Source organism: Scyliorhinus canicula, chromosome 9, assembly GCF_902713615.1.
Source record: "Scyliorhinus canicula chromosome 9, sScyCan1.1, whole genome shotgun sequence".
Classification (NCBI taxonomy): domain Eukaryota; kingdom Metazoa; phylum Chordata; class Chondrichthyes; order Carcharhiniformes; family Scyliorhinidae; genus Scyliorhinus; species Scyliorhinus canicula.
In genome coordinates this window covers 22113103-22132551 of record NC_052154.1, presented here as the reverse complement: position 1 = coordinate 22132551, position 19449 = coordinate 22113103, and positions in this window count along the sequence as shown.

Here is a 19449-nt window from a genome sequence, read left to right as displayed (position 1 = left end):
CCTGCAAAGGACCATGGGAATTATGGCCAACCCAGGACTCAGACAGATACAGAGCTTCTGTGTACCTGAAACACAGGTAGCTCGACCTGATCGAAACCCCCGCTCGTTTGCATTTTTAATGGCCAGTTTCCCAGGACAATAGGACTCCAATCAATAAACCGATACAGCCACAGACTGATCGGCACCACTCCCCTTACTCAGAGAGCCCAACTGCCAAGGTCAATGAAGGCTAAGGACCCACCCAGCCATCAAGGCACCCGCCCCTTTATTGGCCAAAATCGAAGGCAGTGATCAAGCCCTGTCGAACTATTGGGTCCAAGATCAAGGACTGCCCCAAAGAGCGTGAAATACCAGAGGGATAAAAGGAGACACAGCCATGTGTTCTGCCTCTTTTGAATCCGGCCTGTGCCAGTCAACTGTAGTAAGAACAGTCAGCCAAGTTCAAGACCAACAAGTTAGCCAGGAAGGACCTAAAGGGTGTTCTTGAAAATACAGAAAAATGTGTCATTTGAAACATGGAAGTCTGGCAATATCTGGTTTGAGAGGGTACAGGGAAAGATCCCACAAAAGTTTCATAGCAGCTGCAAAGAGCAGGGTTATAAAATGCAGATTCTTGCTCACAAAAAAAGCTTAGCAAACACACAGGATTCATGTGGTAAGCTAAAACAATGGCTCACACCTTCATGGAATGTAACTATCTCAGGAAGCATCTGAAAAAGCATGGATGAGAGTTTCAATTGCATTAAGTGACGAATGTTTAAAACAGGCAAGTCTTTCAAGTCATAACCAAGTTAAATTTTAGCATACCGCTAAAAGCAAAGTTTCACACCTTAATTGAAATAAACTCTCTTAGTAAACAGCTGGAAAGGATGGAAGATACTCAGTCAAATGTGGTGTCAATTTTAAAGTGTAAAATTCTATGAACATCAAGACAATTAAAAGAAAATTGGAGACGACCTGTCTACAAGAAACATCATTTAAGTCAAAATCAAAGGCAAAGTTATGAGCTGGGGACAATTGGAAAATTAAACGATTCGAAATTACAGAAATAAAAGTTAACTATTGAAACCAAAGCATTTTTTAATCAGATCTGAGAGGAGACGATATGCCCAAAATGAATAATTAGTTGTAGTAAGATGCTTACATCAAAGATACTTTTAAACTATCAAAGTGAAACAAGCCCATTTACAATAAAGTCGTTAAAACTTAATAACTCTCAGAAAGAGAATATAAACCCAGGGAGCAGAACCAGAGGGGAGAGAACAGCACCAGCAACAGGAGAGAAGGGGAGGAGAACTCAGAGAGAGAGAGAGAGAGAGCTCGGTCATGGGAAAGACAAGGCAAGCAGCCGAGTTTAAACAGTTATACATCTAAGGAAGACTAGAATTTAAACAGGAGTCAGAGTCAGCTTAGAGATAGCTAGCAGAGCCAGCTCTCACAGCTCGGTGCATGGGAAGAACAGGACACAGCAACCGAGTTCACCAGCGAATACAACTCAAGAAGACCAGATTTTAAGAAGATCGATTGCCAAGGTGGGCCTGAAGCAGCCAGAAGCAAGATCTTTTTTCCTTTCTGTAAAGAAAGTGTTTGCAGCTTTTAAAAGAAAAAATATAATAATAAAAATAACTTAACCTGAAAAAGTGGTTATTAGCTTACTTCACTTCCTTAATAACGCAGGACCCAGGATATCAATGCTATTAAGGGGTAAGTAGGTAAAATTCTTCGGTGAAGGTATGGGTTATACCGGGGGATAACTTGAAAAGATAGTTTGACCTGAATAGCCCTCACAGAAGCCTGCACTGGAGTCAGGGAGTGAGAATCCCTGTTCACCATTTAGAATATCAACCTTTTTTTGGTATAGGGGGAATTCTAAGAATAGTGGTGAGTTTTAACTTCAAGGGAGAGTTAAGAAGAGCGAGGAGAGGACACGAAAAGTCATTGGCGGATAGGATCAAGGAAAACCCTAAGGCTTTCTATAGGTATATCAGGAACAAAAGAATGACTCGAGTAAGATTAGGGCCAATCAAGGATAGTAGTGGAAAGTTGTGTGTGGAATCAGAGGAGATAGAGGAAGCATTAAATGGATATTTTTCGTCAGTGTTTACACTGGAGAAAGACAATGTTGTCGAGGAGAACACTCAGGTTCAGTCGACCAGGCTAGATGGAATTGAGGTTCAAAAGGAGGAGGTGTTAGCAATTTTAGAAAATGTCAAAATAGACAAGTCCCCTGGGCCAGATGGGATTTAGCCTAGGATTCTCTGGGAAGCCAGGGAGGAGATTGCTGAGCCTTTGTCCTTGATCTTTATGTCGTCTTTGTCGACAGGAATAGTGCCGGAAGACTGGAGGATAGCAAATGTTGTCCCCTTGTTCAAGAAGGGGAGTAGAGACAACCCTGGTAATTATAGACCTGTGAGCCTTACTTCGGTTGTGGGTAAAATGTTGGAAAAGGTTATAAGAGATAGGGTTTATAATCATCTTGAAAAGAACAAGTTGATTAGCGATACTCAACACGGTTTTGTGAAGGGTAGGTCATGTCTCACAAACCTTATTGAGTTTTTTGAGAAGGTGACCAAACAGGTGGATCAGGGTAAAGCTGTTGATGTGGTGTATATGGATTTCAGTAAGGCGTTTGATAAGGTTCCCCACGGTAGGCTATTGTAGAAAATAAGGAAGTATGGAATTGAAGGTGATTTAGCGGTTTGGATCAGTAATTGGCTAGCTGAAAGAAGACAGAGGGTGGTGGTTGATGGCAAATGTTCATCCTGGAGTTCAGTTACTAGTGGTGTACCGCAAGGATCTGTTTTGGGGCCACTGCTGTTTGTAATTTTTATAAATGACCTGGAAGAGGGTGTAGAAGGATGGGTTAGTAAATTTGCAGATGACACGAAGGTCGGTGGAGTTGTGGATAGTGCTGAAGGATGTTATAGGATACAGAGGGACATAGATAAGCTGCAGAGCTGGGCTGAGAGGTGGCAGATGGAGTTTAATGCGGAAAAGTGTGAGGTGGTTCACTTTGGAAGGAGTAACAGGAATGCAGAGTACTGGGCTAATGGCAAGATTCTTGGTAGTGTAGATGAACAGAGAGATCTCAGCATCCAGGTACATAAATCCCTGAAAGTTGCCACCCAGGTTAATAGGGCTGTTAAGAAGGCATATGGTGTGCTAGCCTTTATAAGCAGGGGGATTGAGTTTCGGAACCACAAGGTCATGCTGCAGCTGTACATAACTCTGGTGCGGCCACACCTGGAGTACTGCGTGCAGTTCTGGTCACCACATTATAGGAAGGATGTGGAAGCTTTGGAAAGGGTTCAGAGGAGATTTACTAGGATGTTGCCTGGTATGGAGGGAAGGTCTTACGAGGAAAGGCTCAGGGAATTGAGGTTGTTTTCGTTAGAGAGGAGAAGGCTGAGAGGTGACTTAATAGAGACATATAAGATAGTCAGAGGGTTAGATAGGGTGGACAGTGAGAGTCTTTTTCCTCGGATGGTGATGACCAACACGAGGGGACATAGCTTTAAATTGAGGGGTGAGAGATATAGGACAGATGTCAGAGGCAGTTTCTTTACTCAGAGAGTAGTCGGGGTGTGGAACGCCCTGCCTGCAATAGTAGTAGACTCGCCAACTTTAAGGGTATTTAAGTGGTCACTGGATAGACATATGGATGAAAATGGAATAGTGTAGGTCAGATAGGCTTCAGATGGTTTCACAGGTCGGCGCAACATCGAGGGCCGAAGGGCCCGTACTGCGCTGTAGTGTTCTATGTTCTATGTTCTAATCGCTACCTGACGAATGAGCCCAGCAGAGACTGAGCCACTTTCTTCGAACCAGCCAAGTGTAATTCAGATAAAGGCCTTATCCATTTGCACAGTGCTGGTCGCCCTGAAGTTAAGCATAGGTTATTGTAGCTGATAGGTGTAGTTTAACTCGTAGTAGACATTGGGCGTGATTCTCTGCACTCACGATGGGGCGGAGAACAGCGGGCGGCGCAAATTTTTACGGCGACGCTGGTCCGACGCCCTCCCGCTATTCTCCCCCCCCACGCCCGCCCCCCGACACGAATCGCTACTCACCGTTTTTTTACGGCGAGCAGTGATTCTCCCCTGGCCGATGGGCCGATTTCCAAGGCCTTTACGGCCGTTTTCACGATTTTTAATACACCTGCTACCAGTTCATGAAAACGGCCGCAAAGTGCCGTTCTGCACAACCATGCCACCGATTGGCACGGCCGCATCACGGGTACCGATCGCGGGCAGCGGGTCCGATTCCCACGCACTCTTTCTCCCTCCGCCGCCCCGCAGGATAAGTCCGCGGGGCGGCTGAGGGGCATTACGGACCGCGCATGAGCGGGTCTGACGCATATGCGCGGATAACATCATCCGCACATGCGCGGGTTGGAGTCGTCCAATCCGCGCATGCGCGGCTGACTTCATCATATGTGTCAGCCGTCACTAACTTTGGCGCGCGGGCTCAGCGAAGTTCGTTAAGCCCGCAATGCCGGAGTTCACGGGGCCGCGATGCTAGCCCCGACCGGGGAGCAGAATCGGGTCCCGGGAGGGGGCGCGGAGGCTGCCGTGAAACACGGCCGGTTTCGTGGCAGCCTTCACGACTCTCCGCCTTTGCGGAGAATCGCGCCCATTGTGTTTCCATGTCGAAGTGACCCTTGTCTATGTAAATAAACCATCTTTTGAACTAACTAACTGGTTGTGTGGTAATTTGATCGATATAATGGAAGGCTTGTGGTTCACCAAGATAAATAGAAATATCCACAGTATTGGCGACGCTGTTGGGATATAACATCATATCATAAAGAGCAACAATGGAAAGAAAAATATGTTAATATGTTAATAGTTAATAGGGTGTTAATAGTGAGCATTCAACAATATTAATGCAGTTGAATATCAAATGGAGATAGTTAGATTCACTCATGTTGGAGAATGTCATTGCCTGGCACTTGTGTGGCGTGAATGTCACTTACCACTTATCATCCTCAGCCTGAATATTGACCTGGTATTCGTTCATATGGACACAGACTGATTGTATCTGAGGAGTCGTGAATGGTACTGAACATGGTGCAATCATCCGTAAATGTCCTCACTTTTGACCTTATAATGAAGCGAAGGTCATTGATGAAGCAGCTGGTTGGGTCGAGGACACTACCCTGAAGAGTTCTGTTTTAAAGTATTAGTGCCTTCTATTCAGCAATATTTCATGCTAACTTTACATTTTTGGGGGAATTTATTAACAATGGAGATTCCCGCTTACCTTAAATTTCAGCCATCTTTCACAAAAGTATTGTTGACAAAAAATGTCAAAAAATCTTCTCCAAGAACTAAGTGGTTTAAAAACCATCTCCCTCTCATTCGCAGACCAAGAGGCAGGATAACTAAAGCATCCTTGACAAGGAGCAAGCAGTCTAATCAGAATCATTGAAGTCAGAAAGCCTTCTCCACATGCGGTACCACTCCCCATGGAGCTCTTCAACTTGAAGCAACTCTGGAAACTACCAAACACTTCTACAAACTCAGAGTGGATAAAAATTAACAGCATTGGTAAGGTGTCATTTCTGATGCTGCATGTGTTTTCATCTGTATGTGTTACCTGGGGTGGTGAGGTTAAAAAAGCAATATAATAATAATAACCTTTATTGGCACAAGTAGGCTTACATTAACACTGCAATGAAATTACTGCGAAAAGACCCTGGTCCGGCACCTGTTCGGGGACACAGGGAGAATTCAGAATGTCCAAATTACCTAATAGCACGTCTTTAGGGTCTTGTGGGAGGAAACCGGAGCACCCGGAGGAAACCCATGCAGACACGAGGAGAACGCGCAGACTCCGCACAGACAGTGACCCAAGCCAGGAATCAAACCTGGGACCCTTGCGATGTGAAGCCACAGTGCGAACCACTGTGCTACCGTGCTGCCAATATTGATGTCAAATGATGCTGACTGATGCCGCTGTCTGCTTAATCTGCATATCTCTCGTACCTGCTCCTAATGGCAGTGCTAACATCCTCACAAAGATCGCAGTCGATGTGTTGCATGTCTGAGATGTACTTAGGCAGCACAGACAGAATTTTGATAAGAAATGGCACCCATGGTGTTGGTACCCGTACAGACGGTGTCCATTTTTCCAGCTATATTCTAAATACCAAAAATGCAGGGGTAGACGGGTGGCTTAGTACCTGGCACAGGTGGGCTGGCCACACTCTTTGGAGTGGCTGGTCCCGTATTGGTCCACAAGTCTGAAAGTGTACAGAGAAATAACCCTGCCCACTCTGCTTTACTCATGCAAGACTTGGACTGTGCACGAGCGTCATACCAAAAATCTCAACCACTTCCACTTGAGCTGACTTTGGAAGGTTCTGAAGACCGGATTGTAGGACAAATACCAAACATTGAGATGCTCAACTGAGCTGACATGTCAAACAGCCGCACCACTGCAGCAGTCACAAATGGGTCGGGCTGGTCTTGTAACCAGAATGCCTGACACTTGCTGACCAAAGAGAACCTTCAGTGGAAAGCTTGAATATGGGGTGCACTCTCATTGCAGCCAAATGAAGTGCAACAAAGCACTTGAAGTTTTGATAGCAACCCTGATTCCTGGGAGAAGCTTGCCTTGGGTCGCTGCACCTGACACAAGCAAATAAAAAATGGTGTGGCCTCCTTTGAAAGCAGGTGCATATCAGAGGTGGAGAGAAAACACAAGGAGAGGAAATCCTGACACAAAACTCAACCAAAACTCAAGCCTTTGGGGAATCCTGTCCTATTTGCAGCAGAACCCTTTGGGTATAGTACAGTGTTAGTCGTTAACTATATACCCAGCAGAATCCAATCAAACAATGCAGATGATGAACATGGCCATATCTACTTTGAAAGATGAACAGAAACCAAAATGCAGTCAATGGCTTTAATTGTGAGAATTGAAGGTAAAGCAAGTGAATGAGGAATGTTCTCTCTGGATCATCCAGATCTTTAAAGTTAATGAAATAAAATGTTGCTGTTGATAATTAGTTTGAGTTCTGTTTTGTACACTGTCATTAGCATTTTCTGAGCGAAATGTCGCTTATTGTCACAAGTAGGCTTCAAATGAAGTTACTGTTTAAAGCCCCTAGTCGCCACATTCTGGTGCCTGGTACGGGAATTGAACCTATACTGCTGGCCTTGGTCTGCTTTACAAGCCAGATACTTAGCCCACTGTGCTAAACCAGAGTGATGCATGCTTTCAGATTCATTATAACTAAAATGCAATTCTGCAGAGCCGGCAACTTTCATTATTGCCAGCATTCAAATACAGCTTTCCACCTTTTATAATGAACATACTCCAGACTGTCACACTTGGGAGAATTAATAATGTTATTCTATTTGTTGCTATTTACCACTGGTCCTTTGGATGTAATTCATTTTAGAAGAGGAAAGGAAGAGGCCAGCAGATGTATGAAGCTGCCAGATGTACGTGTGGACAGAATTACATTTTAACATTGCAAGATTCAAAAATACTGAAGAAATGACACAGAAAAGTGGCATTTTACTTCATGAGAGGGTCTGTAAATCTCTAAGAAATATGAATTATGCAAACAACGCATTTCAAACAGTGACGTGTCATTCTTCATCCACCTATAACTATCACATGTAGCTCATCTGAGTTTTCTTAAGTAATGTGTCTTTCACTGAATGGCTCATTTTGCATTTCTTGGCAGTGAGAGTTGGACTAATGGAAATGAATGGCCTGGATTTTGCAGTAAAAACAATGCTGAGGATATCAACACTCTGTTGTTGAGGTGTAAATCAGTCGGCATCTTCTGGTTACCACACATGCTGCTAAATGTGGAACTAAGGATGTTACCGGCAAGGTTGACCTGCTCCTCCGGGAGCTTTTTATTTTTATCACAGTTTCTCCAAGGCACTCAGCATTGAAGCACATTGAAGGACACAAAGTTGGTGTAATTACAGGATCGATGCCCATTAAACTCATCAGAAAAAGTTTTAAGTACATTTTTAACAGCATGATAAATCCTAATTGCGGCCGAACACCCTCTCTAGCCACAACCATCAATTCAAGCAGCCTAAACCCCAAGGACCTGGCTGCATTGCTGCAAAAGAGTTCTATGAGCTTACATGGTGGCACAGTGGTTAGCACTGCTGCCTCACACCGCCAGGGACCCAGGTTCAATTTTGATCTCGGGTGACTGTGTGGATTTTGCACTTTTCCCCCGTGTCTGTGTGGGTTTCCTCCGGGTGCTCCGGTTTCCTCCCACAGTCAAAAGATGTGCAGGTTAGGTAGATTGGCCATGATAAATTGCCTCTTCAGGTGGGGTTGCAGGAATAGGGCGGGGGATTGGGCCCAGGTAGTGTGGTCTTTCGAAGGGTCGGGGAAGACTCGGTGGGCCAAATGGCCTCATTCTGCACTGTAGGGATTCTATGGTTGGATGATTCTATGCAGTCAAGGTCAGTCAATGCACTTTCAAACAGCATCTTCAAAGACCAATGCACAAATTTCCCAAATGCACCAGTCACCACTCCCAGCAGTCAGGACTCATGCCTAACATTCATATCCTCCGTCTCGCTCTCACACACTCATCAATGTTGCAAGCCTCACAACTGCCACATGCTTTCAGTTATTCAGTGATGAAAGGCATATTATCCAAACTCCTTACAACACCCCCTTTGACATTATTTCTTCACGCTTGAAAGACAAGGTCACATAGCATGAGGTAGTAGCAGAGAATCAGTGGAGGAAAGGCACACCTGCATTCCTGACACCTTCAGAGGAGATGTTATTGTGAATTATTGGGCTGTAATAATGTTATGACCGAGGTCACAGTGAACATTCAGGATGTTAACATCAGCTCTGTTTCTCTCCACAGATGTTGTCTGACCTTCTAATTATCTCCATCATTTCCTGTTTTCAATTCAGGATTTTGCTACATTTGGTGACACCACATCTGGAGCACTGTGCACGGTTTTGGTCAGGAATTATTTCAGAAAGGATATAATTGCGTTGGAAGCAGTGCAGGGAAGGTTCACTCCCCTGGTTTTGGGATGAAGGGGTTAATTTATGAGGAAAGCTTGGACAGGTTGGGCCTGAATCCATTGGAGTTTAGAAGAAAGAGCGGTGATCTTACTGACACATAATAATAATAATAATCGCTTACTGTCACAAATAGGCTTCAATGAAGTTACTGTAAAAAGCCCCTGGTCACCACATTCCGGCACCTGTTTGGGGAGGCCAGTATGGGAATTGAACCCGTGCTGCTGCCTTGTTCTGCATTACAAGCCAGCTGTTTAATCCACTGTGGTAAACCAGCCCCTAGCCCATATAAGCCCATATAAGATCCTGAGGGGACTTGACATGACTGGATGCTGAAAGGATGTTTCGCTTTGTGGAAGAGACTAGAATTAGAGGATACAGTTTAAAAATAAGGGATCTCCCATTTCAGACGGAGGTGAGGAGAGCGATTTTTCTCTCAGACGGTCATGAGTCTGTGGAATTCTCTTTCCCTGAAAGCAGGATCATTGAATACTTTTATGACTAAATTAGGTAGGTTCTTAACCCAAGAAGGTCAAAGCGTAGAGCAATAGACAAGAAAGTAAAGGCCTAAGTAGATCAGCCGTGATCTTACCAAATTAGCGGAGCATGGCCTACTCCTGCTGCCAAATTGTATGTTGGTATGTTTGTAGAATGCCAGTATGTTTTTGCTCCACTTCTGAAATCCCTCTTCACCTTTATTTGACCTGAAGTGGAAGTTGCAGATGGACTGATCGTGGAGCTCTTACTTTACACCAACCCCCTCTTATCTCACCCCATCCTTCCCCGTCTGCATTTATACTCCCACATTTCCAAAAGCTGCTACCTGCCACACAGTCCAGGCTCATGATAAAATGTGCAGTAGGAGTGGCTATCTGACATTTTATCAGACATTGGTAGACACCAGACCAGATACTGGCACTATGCATCATTTAAAGGTTGGTATGGAGGCGGGAAGGGCATGTGGTGTGAGCTGCACCCAGGGCAGGTTAGCCCACAAGACAGTCCCTGAAGGGTGAAGTCTGCTGTAGAAGGCATAGATAAGGACTTTGATAGGGAGGTTCTGATGGGCTTGCACACCGGGATTCTTGGTGCACTGGCATGCCTCCAATGCCTTGAATCTTTTGTCACTGTCAAGGAACATGGAGGAGTCTGATTTCATCTCAACACAGGGCTTCACACAGAGCTTGGAGCCCATCCTTTCAGTGTGGAAGTAGTGGCCAACACCAAGACAACCGTTGCCTGTTCTGTTGTGATGCTGTGTTTGGTAATCCATATCTCCACTTCAATTGAAACAGAGATAGAAACCACCCAACGCCTCAGTGCTACAGGGCTAACTTGGAGTGAGGTGATTAGGGTCTTGCTTGTTGTCACGTGTTGGAATACAACAATTATAGCGGGGGGTCCTTTAAAATATTAGCTAAAATGATTCCTGAAAAGTTCCTGAAAATTGCTGAATTTATAGAAATAATATGAAATAATATGAGTAAGTTATAATTGTATGAATACTGTCCATGGCTGTCCCAAATGTTACAAATAATGTACTACAAGTTCTGCCATGATCTGATATGAAGGTACCTTCAACAAGATTGAAACAATATCATAGCTGAGACCAGACGTGACGTAGGGAGTTTGAACATGGGACAAAAGTCATGGGACACTTAATTCACTTGGGATAATTGATTAATGTCTAATTAACCAATTGGCCGTCAAGTGACTGACACTTTGCTGAATGACTCATGGGGGTCTCAGCTGAAAACTATAACCAATTAAACTAAGTAAGGGGCTAAATCCAGATAAGGATTCCCTTCAGAATGTGATCCGTCTAACTGATTAAAATTATTATTATAGCCATTGGAGAATAAACATTTCAACAAAGGCTTTTGATTAAATGACTTTTAAAATCTGAGGTCACTTTTATCTTGAAGTCTTTGCTTCTACTTGTTCAAGGACACGTCGAGAGACAAGGAGACAGCATTTTCCAGTTAATTTTGTGTGAATGTACCAAAATGTGTATTTAAGAATTTTTTTTTTCTTGCATTCATTCAACCGGACTGACTTTCTATGAATGAGAGATAAGATGAATCTTACTGGTAAGCCAACAAAAGGAGATACCTTTCCGGAGTACCAGACACGGAAGAACGGACGTGACGTAAGATATCTGCAAATCTGTGACCATGTAGAGAACGGGTGCTCCCTTAAGTTTTCTTTCCGAACCGGATGAAGATAACTTCATGGCGTGCAGGATCTGACTGCTGCTGTCATTACTACTGATAAAAGTGCTCAAAGGGACATACAAGCTTTTGTGCAAGCAGTCCAGCAACTTGCATTCCATCAGGTCACAAGTATTGCCAGGGCAACGTTCCAGGTTAGTGGGAACTCTGTGGTGCAGGAATCTGCAGTCCTTTCTCATGGTGACAGCATTTGTGTTGCTACAACTCCTCGTCAATTAGTGCCTTTGCTATAGTCTCTCAGCCAGACAGTCCAGGCTCCTGCTGCCCATGCCAGATGGTATAGTACAAAGCTGGCCCCAACTGCTTGATGATGTCCTGCAAAGCTATCTGCAGTCTATCTCAGTGAAAGTCTTCCAGCATTTATGCTGCAGTTAACGGGGTGTGTTATGATCCCCATTAAGACTTTTGAAACGTTTTTTTTTAATTTCCAGCGACTGACAGAAAGGATCACATGACAGCATTTTATGTTTTCTGAATTTTAATCGCTCATTTATGGTGGATTTAGCTGTTTAGAACAAAGAACAAAGAAAAACTCAGCACAGGAACAGGCCCTTCGGCTCTCCCAGCCTGCGCCGATCCAGATCCTTTATCTAAACCTGTCGCCTATTTTCCAAGGATCTACTTCCCTCTTTACTGCTTGCACAAATGCTTGTATGTCCCTTTGAGCACTTTTATCAGTAGTAATGACAGTAGCGGGAGATTGTGTATTGAGTCTGGAGAGATAGGAGAGGTCTTGAACAAGTATTTTTCTTCAGTATTTACAAACGAGAGGAGCCATATTGTTGGAGAGGACAGTGTGAAACAGACTGATAAGCTCGAGGAGATACTTGTCAGGAAGGAAGATGTGTTGCGCGTTTTGAAAAACTTGAGGATAGACAAGTCCCCCGGGCCTGACGGGATATATCCAAGGATTCTATGGGAAGCAAGAAATTAAATTGCAGAGCCGTTGGCAATGATCTTTTCGTCCTCGCTGTCAACAGGGGTGGTACCAGAGGACTGGAGAGTGGTGAATGTCGTGCCCCTGTTCAAAAAAGGGAATAGGGATAACCCTGGGAATTACAGGCCAATTAGTCTTACTTCGGTGGTAGGCAAAGTAATGGAAAGGGTACTGAGGGATAGGATTTCTGAGCATCTGGAAAGACACTGCTTGATTAGGGATAGTCAGCACGGATTTGTGAGGGGTAGGTCTTGCCTTACAAGTCTTATTGACTTCTTTGAGGAGGTGACCAAGCATGTGGATGTAGTATACATGGATTTTAGTAAGGCATTTGATAAGGTTCCCCATTGTAGGCTTGTGCATAAAGTAAGGAGGCATGGGATAGTGGGACATTTGGCCAGTTGGATAACAAACTGGCTAACCGAAAGAAGACAGAGAGTGGTGGTGGATGGCAAATATTCAGCCTGGAGCCCAGTTATCAGTGGCGTACCGCAGGGATCAGTTCTGGGTCTTCTGCTGTTTGTGATTTTCATTAACGACTTGGATGAGGGAGTTAAAGGGTGGGTCAGTAAATTTGCAGACGATACGAAGATTGATGGCGTTGTGGATAATGAGGAGGGCTGTTGTCAGCTTCAAAGAGACATAGATAGGATGCAGAGCTGGGCTGAGAAGTGGCAGATGGAGTTTAATCCTGACAAGTGTGAGGTTGTCCATTTTGGAAGGACAAATATGAATGCTGAATATAGGGTTAACGGTAGGGTTCTTGGCAATGTAGAGGAGCAGAGAGATCTTGGGGTCTATGTTCATAGATCTTTGAAAGTTGCCACTCAAGTGGATAGAGCTGTGAAGAAGGCCTATGGTGTGCTAGAGTTCATTAGCAGAGGGATCGAATTTAAGAGCCGTGAGGTGATGATGCAGCTGTACAAAACCTTGGTCAGGCCACATTTGGAATACTGTGTGCAGTTCTGGTCGCCTCATTTTAGGAAGGATGTGGAAGCTTTGGAAAAGGTGCAAAGGAGATTTACCAGGATGTTGCCTGGAATGGAGAGTAGGTCATACGAGGAAAGGTTGAGGGTGCTAGGCCTTTTCTCATTAGAACGGAGAAGGATGAGGGGCGACTTTATAGAGGTTTATAAGATGATCAGGGGAATAGATAGAGTAGACAGTCAGAGACTTTTTCCCCGGGTGGAACACACCATTACAAGGGGACATAAATTTAAGATAAATGGTGGAAGATATAGAGGGGATGTCAGAGGTAGGTTCTTTACCCAGAGAGTAGTGGGGGCATGGAATGCACTGCCTGTGGAAGTAGTTGAGTCGGAAACGTTAGGGACCTTCAAGCGGCTATTGGATAGGTACATGGATTAGGGTAGAATAATGGAGTGTAGATTAACTTCTTCTTAAGGGCAGCATGGTAGCATTGTGGATAGCACAATTGCTTCACAGCTCCAGGGTCCCAAGTTCGATTTCGACTTGGGTCACTGTCTGTGTGGAGTCTGCACATCCTCCCCGTGTGTGCATGGGTTTCCTCCGGCTACTCCGGTTTCATCCCACAGTCCAAAGATGTGCAGGTTGGGTGGATTGGCCATGAAAAATTGCCCTTAATGTCCAAAATTCTACGATTAACCTAGGACAAAAGTTCGGCACAATATCGTGGGCAAAGGGCCTGTTCTGTGCTGTATTTCTCTATCTCATATCTCTGTTCCCCGCCCGTTCATATATCTGTCTAGATGCATCTTAAATGATGCTATCGTGCCCGCCTCTACCACCTCCGCTGGCAAAGCGTTCCAGGCACCCACCACCCTCTGCATAAAAAACTTTCCACGCACATCTCCCTTAAACTTTCCCCCTCTCACCTTGAAATCGTGACCCCTTGTAATTGACACCCCCACTCTTGGAAAAAGCTTGTTGCTATCCACCCTGTTCATACCTCTCATAATTTTGTGGACCTCAATCAGGTCCCCTCTCAACCTCCGCCTTTCCAATGAAAACAATCCTAATCTACTCAACCTTTCTTCATAGCTAGCACCCTCCATACCAGGCAACATCCTGTTGAACATCCTCTGCACCCTCTCTAAAGCATCCACATCCTTCTGGTAATGTGGCGACCAGAACTGCACGCAGAATTCCAAATGTGGCCTAACCAAAGTCCGATACAACTGTAACATGGCCTGCTGACTCTTGTACTCAATACAGGTTTAGTACAGATTGAATGTATTGTGCTGTCAGGGTAATGGGCATTCGCTCACTGACATGAACCTCTAGGCATAGTTGCAACATCAAATGCATGGCCATGGACCTTGCAGTTCTGGTACATCTGCCTAATGATATATGACCTGCAGAGTTATGTGTGCAGCTGATGGCTTCCTGCACTCCTGGGATCCTGGCAAAACCGTGAAGCAAAACCTCCTCTTTCCCTCCGCTAAGAGAAAAGATGATGAAGTCCCCCCGACCCTCCTTTTATATAAGATCCCTTTTACCTCCCTGCTGCTGGATGCACAGCAAACTTTGATATGTTTTCAATGTCATTGGCTTCCTTCGGAAGGATCTACTTCCAGAAATGGAGAACCACGGTGATCTTCCCAGCCATTGGCAGTGCTATCCTTGCCTTGCTCTTTGACTGCCAGTGAAAAAGATCAGTGAAATTTACTGACCATTTCCTCAGTGAAGTGGACTTTAGACACACCAAAAAATAATGGACAGCACCCAACCTGAAAGTCCCATGCAGTTGCCTTTAAAAACACTCCTGGGAGAATCCATGAGCCGAGAGTGCACAATCCATGGGTAGCATGGATAGCACTGTGGCTTCACAGCATCAGGGTCCCAGGTTCGATTCCCCACTGGGTAACTGTCTGTGCGGAGTCTGCACCTTCTCCCCGTGTCTGTGTGGGTTTCCTCCTGATGCTCCGGTTTCCTCCCACAGTCCAAAGATGTGCAGGTTAGGTAGATTGGCCATGCTAAATTGCCCTTAGTATCCAAAAAGGTTAGGAGGGGCTATTGGGTTACGGGGATAGGGTGGAAGTGAGGGCTTAAGTGGATCGGTGCAGACTCGATGGGCCAAATGGCCTCCTTCTACACTGTAAGTTCTGTGAGAATGAGTAGGAGGGAGAGTTAACAGGATCTGCGTTATTGAGAATAGCAGGTCGAGTTCCAAATCAGCATTAAGTACTAAGTGACATTATGATCTACCCACTCTGCATACTTCTGATGAACGTACTGGACTGCACTAGCACCCAGACCTGTATAGGGCAACGCACAAGCCATGCCATATGATGGAAAATAGGTCAGTTGCCATTTTTAGGATTATGGACTTCCACCGCATCAGAACCAGGAGCACGATGGAACAGAATTTTATCCCCTCAATATCTGTGGTCAAATGTAATGAACACCATGCTGTTTGTTTACCCATGAGAGCTGAATCTGGCCCAATACCTAATTTCAAAGTAAAGTAGAGGAGTTAAACCCAATGATCTGGCCAATCCGTCAACCAAACATCATTGAATTATCTGCACGATATGAAATACAATTGTTGTTAAATTAACAACAGTAATTATACTTCAGAAGTACTTCATTGGCCGTAAAGTCCTTTGGATTGCTCTGTGGTCATGATAGTTGCTTTATAAATGCTATAAGATTTTATGCTATCATTTGAGTCAACATATGGCACCTTCAGAAATGGAGTTTCTGCCATGTCTGCTTTTTTTCCTTAACCGAGGTTTCCCCCACCTATGGCTGACAAGACACTCAACTGGAATTGACCCTTCCCTACATCTCTGCCCTCACTCCTTCCCCTCCCTCCCAGAACCATGATAGGGTCCCCCCTTATCCTCACTTTCCACCCCACTAGCCTCTGCATTCATAGAGTCATTGAGGTCCTTCAGACCATCACGTCTGCGCCTGTCAAAAACAACCAGCTAACTATTTGAATCCCATTTCCTAGCACTTGGCCTTTAGCCATGTATCCCATTAGTGGATGCAAATTGGTTTCACACCAGCCTCCAGTGGGATTGGGGATCCGCCATGGCAGAAACCATCAGATGATCATGCTGTGATTTCACACCAGCGTCACACCGATTACTGTCCCTCTCGCGGATGACGCTCGACGTAAATAGGAGAGGAAAACCCAGGCTAATATCTTTTTAAAAATTAGGCTGAATTTTGCAAGGAGGGAAGAACTTGCTGGGTGGCACAGTAGCACGGTGGTTGCCAGGTTCTCAAGTTCGATTCCCGGCTTGGGTCACTGTCTGTGCGGAGTCTGCACGTTCTCCCCGTGTCTGCATGGGTTTCCTCTGGCGCTCCGGTTTCCTCCCACAAGTCCAGCATGATGTACTGTTAGGTAAGTTGGACATTCTGAATTCTCCCTCTGTGTACCCCTATAGGTGCCGGAATGTGGCGACTAGGGGCTTTTCACAAGAACTTCATTGCATTGTTAATGTAAGCCTACTTGTGACAATAAAGATTATTAATTAAAAATTAGGCTGCCAGGGTTAGCCCATGTGGTAGTGGTCCCTCCTGAACCAGCAAAATGTCAACTGGGGCAGAAAGTGGCCCTTAATAGGACAATTAATTAACATGATTGACTGCCCAGTAGGCTGCCATGTGTTCCCGCTGCTGGAAATATGCCGTGGCGGCAGAAAGATATCGGGCTTCCTCTTGGGATCTTCCGCTGCCACATTAGCAGTCCTCCAACCAACCAGTCTGTCTCCAAACAACTGGTAAAATTCAGTCCATTCATTCGTATTCAGCAAGTACCCCGCACAAATCGCTGGAGTAAGCTCATCCGAGGATTGTGCTAGTGACTGCCAAATGGCAGCCTGGCTGGTTTTGCAAAACTTTCTAGTCGCAGCTTGGATAGAGCCAATGACGTTAATGTTACGTGCTGAGCTGACACCAAAGGTCAAAGGCAGAGCTGTTTGTGGGTCTTATATCTAATCTGTGGGTCATCATGACCCCTCAGCTTCTGCCTCACATGGTGCATCATAAGATATTTGGAGGCGACAGAGTTATTGATCTCGTTACAGCTGGTGACAATTTCTCCTGCTTCAATCTGCCTTGCTCTGTTTTCCTTCGCTCATTTTCTATTTCTCCATTGCAAAAAGGAGGATCCCTGGGGAAAGCTATTGTGCTTTATGATCGTTCTTTCTGTGGGTGGGAGCTGAACTGTTCTGTTCACCAATGATTTCCTGATCCTAACAAATTAAATTGCCTTAAACAACCTCTTTTCATCAAGAGTGGGTTGATGAAAGATGGAAATGCCCCCAGCTGGTCCAGAGATTGCAAACGGAAAATAGTGCATAACTGTGCTATAAATTGGTCTAAAATCAATGTCAACTTTACTTTCCAAAGCGCCATAAATGTAGTAAAATATCAAAAAGCACTTCACAGGAGCATTGTCAAATAAAATCTGACACCGAGCCACATGGAGGTGGTAGGACACATAAAATAAAATGTTGTTGAAGTGGTAGGTTTTACCAGTGTCTTCTCAGGAACTCGAGAGATGAGGAAACATTTTGAATTGAAGGCATTACTTTTGTTCAGTTGAGCGACTCAGATAATTAAATACTTTTCTCTCGGATGTGTTGTGGAATGGGGCGAGGGGCGGGGGACGGGGTTCAGAAAAGGGGAGGAAAGGGAAGGTGGTGGGAAGGGTTGGGGGGTGGGGAGATAGGGAGGGGGTCTGGAAGGGGAAGAGAGAGATGGGTTGTGGGATGAGAAGAGGGGGTGGGATCTGAAAGAGGAGGGAAGGCGAGGGGGTGGGAAGGGTTGGGGGATGGGAGAGGGGGAAGGGGTTCTGGAAGGGGGAGAGAAGGGGTGGGAAGGGTTGGGAGAGGGGTATGGGGTCTGGATGAGAGATGAAACGGGAGGGGTGGGAAGGTTTTGGGAATGGGGAGATGTGGAGATGGGGGTTGCTGAGGGGGAAGGGGCAGTATGGTAGCACAGTGGTTAACACAGTTGCTTCACAGCTCCAGGGTCCCAGGTTCAATTCCCAGCTTGGGTCACTGTCTGTGCGGAGTCTGCACATTCTCCATGAGTCTGTGTGGGTTTCCTCCGGGTGCTCTAGTTTCCTTCCACAGTCCAAAGATGTGTAGGTGAGGTGGATTGGCCGTGATAAATTGCCCTTAGTGTCCAAAAAGGTTGGGTGGGGTGACTGGGTTACGGGGATAGGGTGGGCTTAAGTGGTGCTCTTTCCAAGGGCCACATGTCTCCTTCTGCACTGTAAATTCTATGATAATGAGTATCTATGATAATGAATGGGAGGGGTGGGATGGATTGGACGATGAGGAGATCGGGTGGGAATAGTTTTGAATGGGAAGAATGGGTGAGGGTCTGGAATTGGGAGGGCAGGGGAGGAGGTGGGAAGGGTTCAGGGTTGGGGAGAAGAGGAGGGGTGAGAAGGTTTGAGGGATTCAGAGGGGGCTGAGCAGGGGAAGGGTGCAGGATGGGGGGAGGGAAAGGGAAGGGATGGGATGGGTAGAATGGGCGGGGGTCTGGAAGGGGGAGGGGAGGGAGTGGTAAGAGTTGGGGGACGGGGCTCGAAGGGGTGGGAAGGGTTGGGGGATGGGGAGGGTGGCTGGAAGTGGGAGAGGAATCATTGCAATTCAGTAGGGGAGATTAGGAGAGGTGCTGCAATCCAGGGGGAAATCAGAGGGGGGGAGGTAGAACATAGAACATAGAACAGTACAGCACAGAACAGGCCCTTCGGCCCTCGATGTTGTGCCGAGCAATGATCACCCTACTTAAACCCACGTAACCCGTATACCCCATTAACCTTACACTACGGGCAATTTAGCATGGCCAATCCACCTAACCTGCACATCTTTGGACTGTGGGAGGAAACCGGAGCACCCGGAGGAAACCCACGCACACACAGGGAGGACGTGCAGACTCCACACAGACAGTGACCCAGCCGGGAATCGAACCTGGGACCCTGGAGCTGTGAAGCATTGATGCTAACCACCATGCTACCGTGAGGCCCCATGAGGTGTTGCAATTGTTGCCCAGAGTGGGTAAGTTGATGCAATCTGGTTGGGGGCGGTGGAGGAAATGGGAGCGGGGAGTTGCTTCATTTAGTTGTCCAGGTTTGTCCAGGTTTACAGCCCAGAGAAATTGGCAAACGGCTGGTGGGTGCACGGGCAAATCCGACTCTAATGAATCATTTAAAAAAATGATCGATTTTGTGATATGGAATATAGCAAATATATTAATTCACATAACTAGCAAGAGGCAATTAATATCAGGTATACAGTGCAA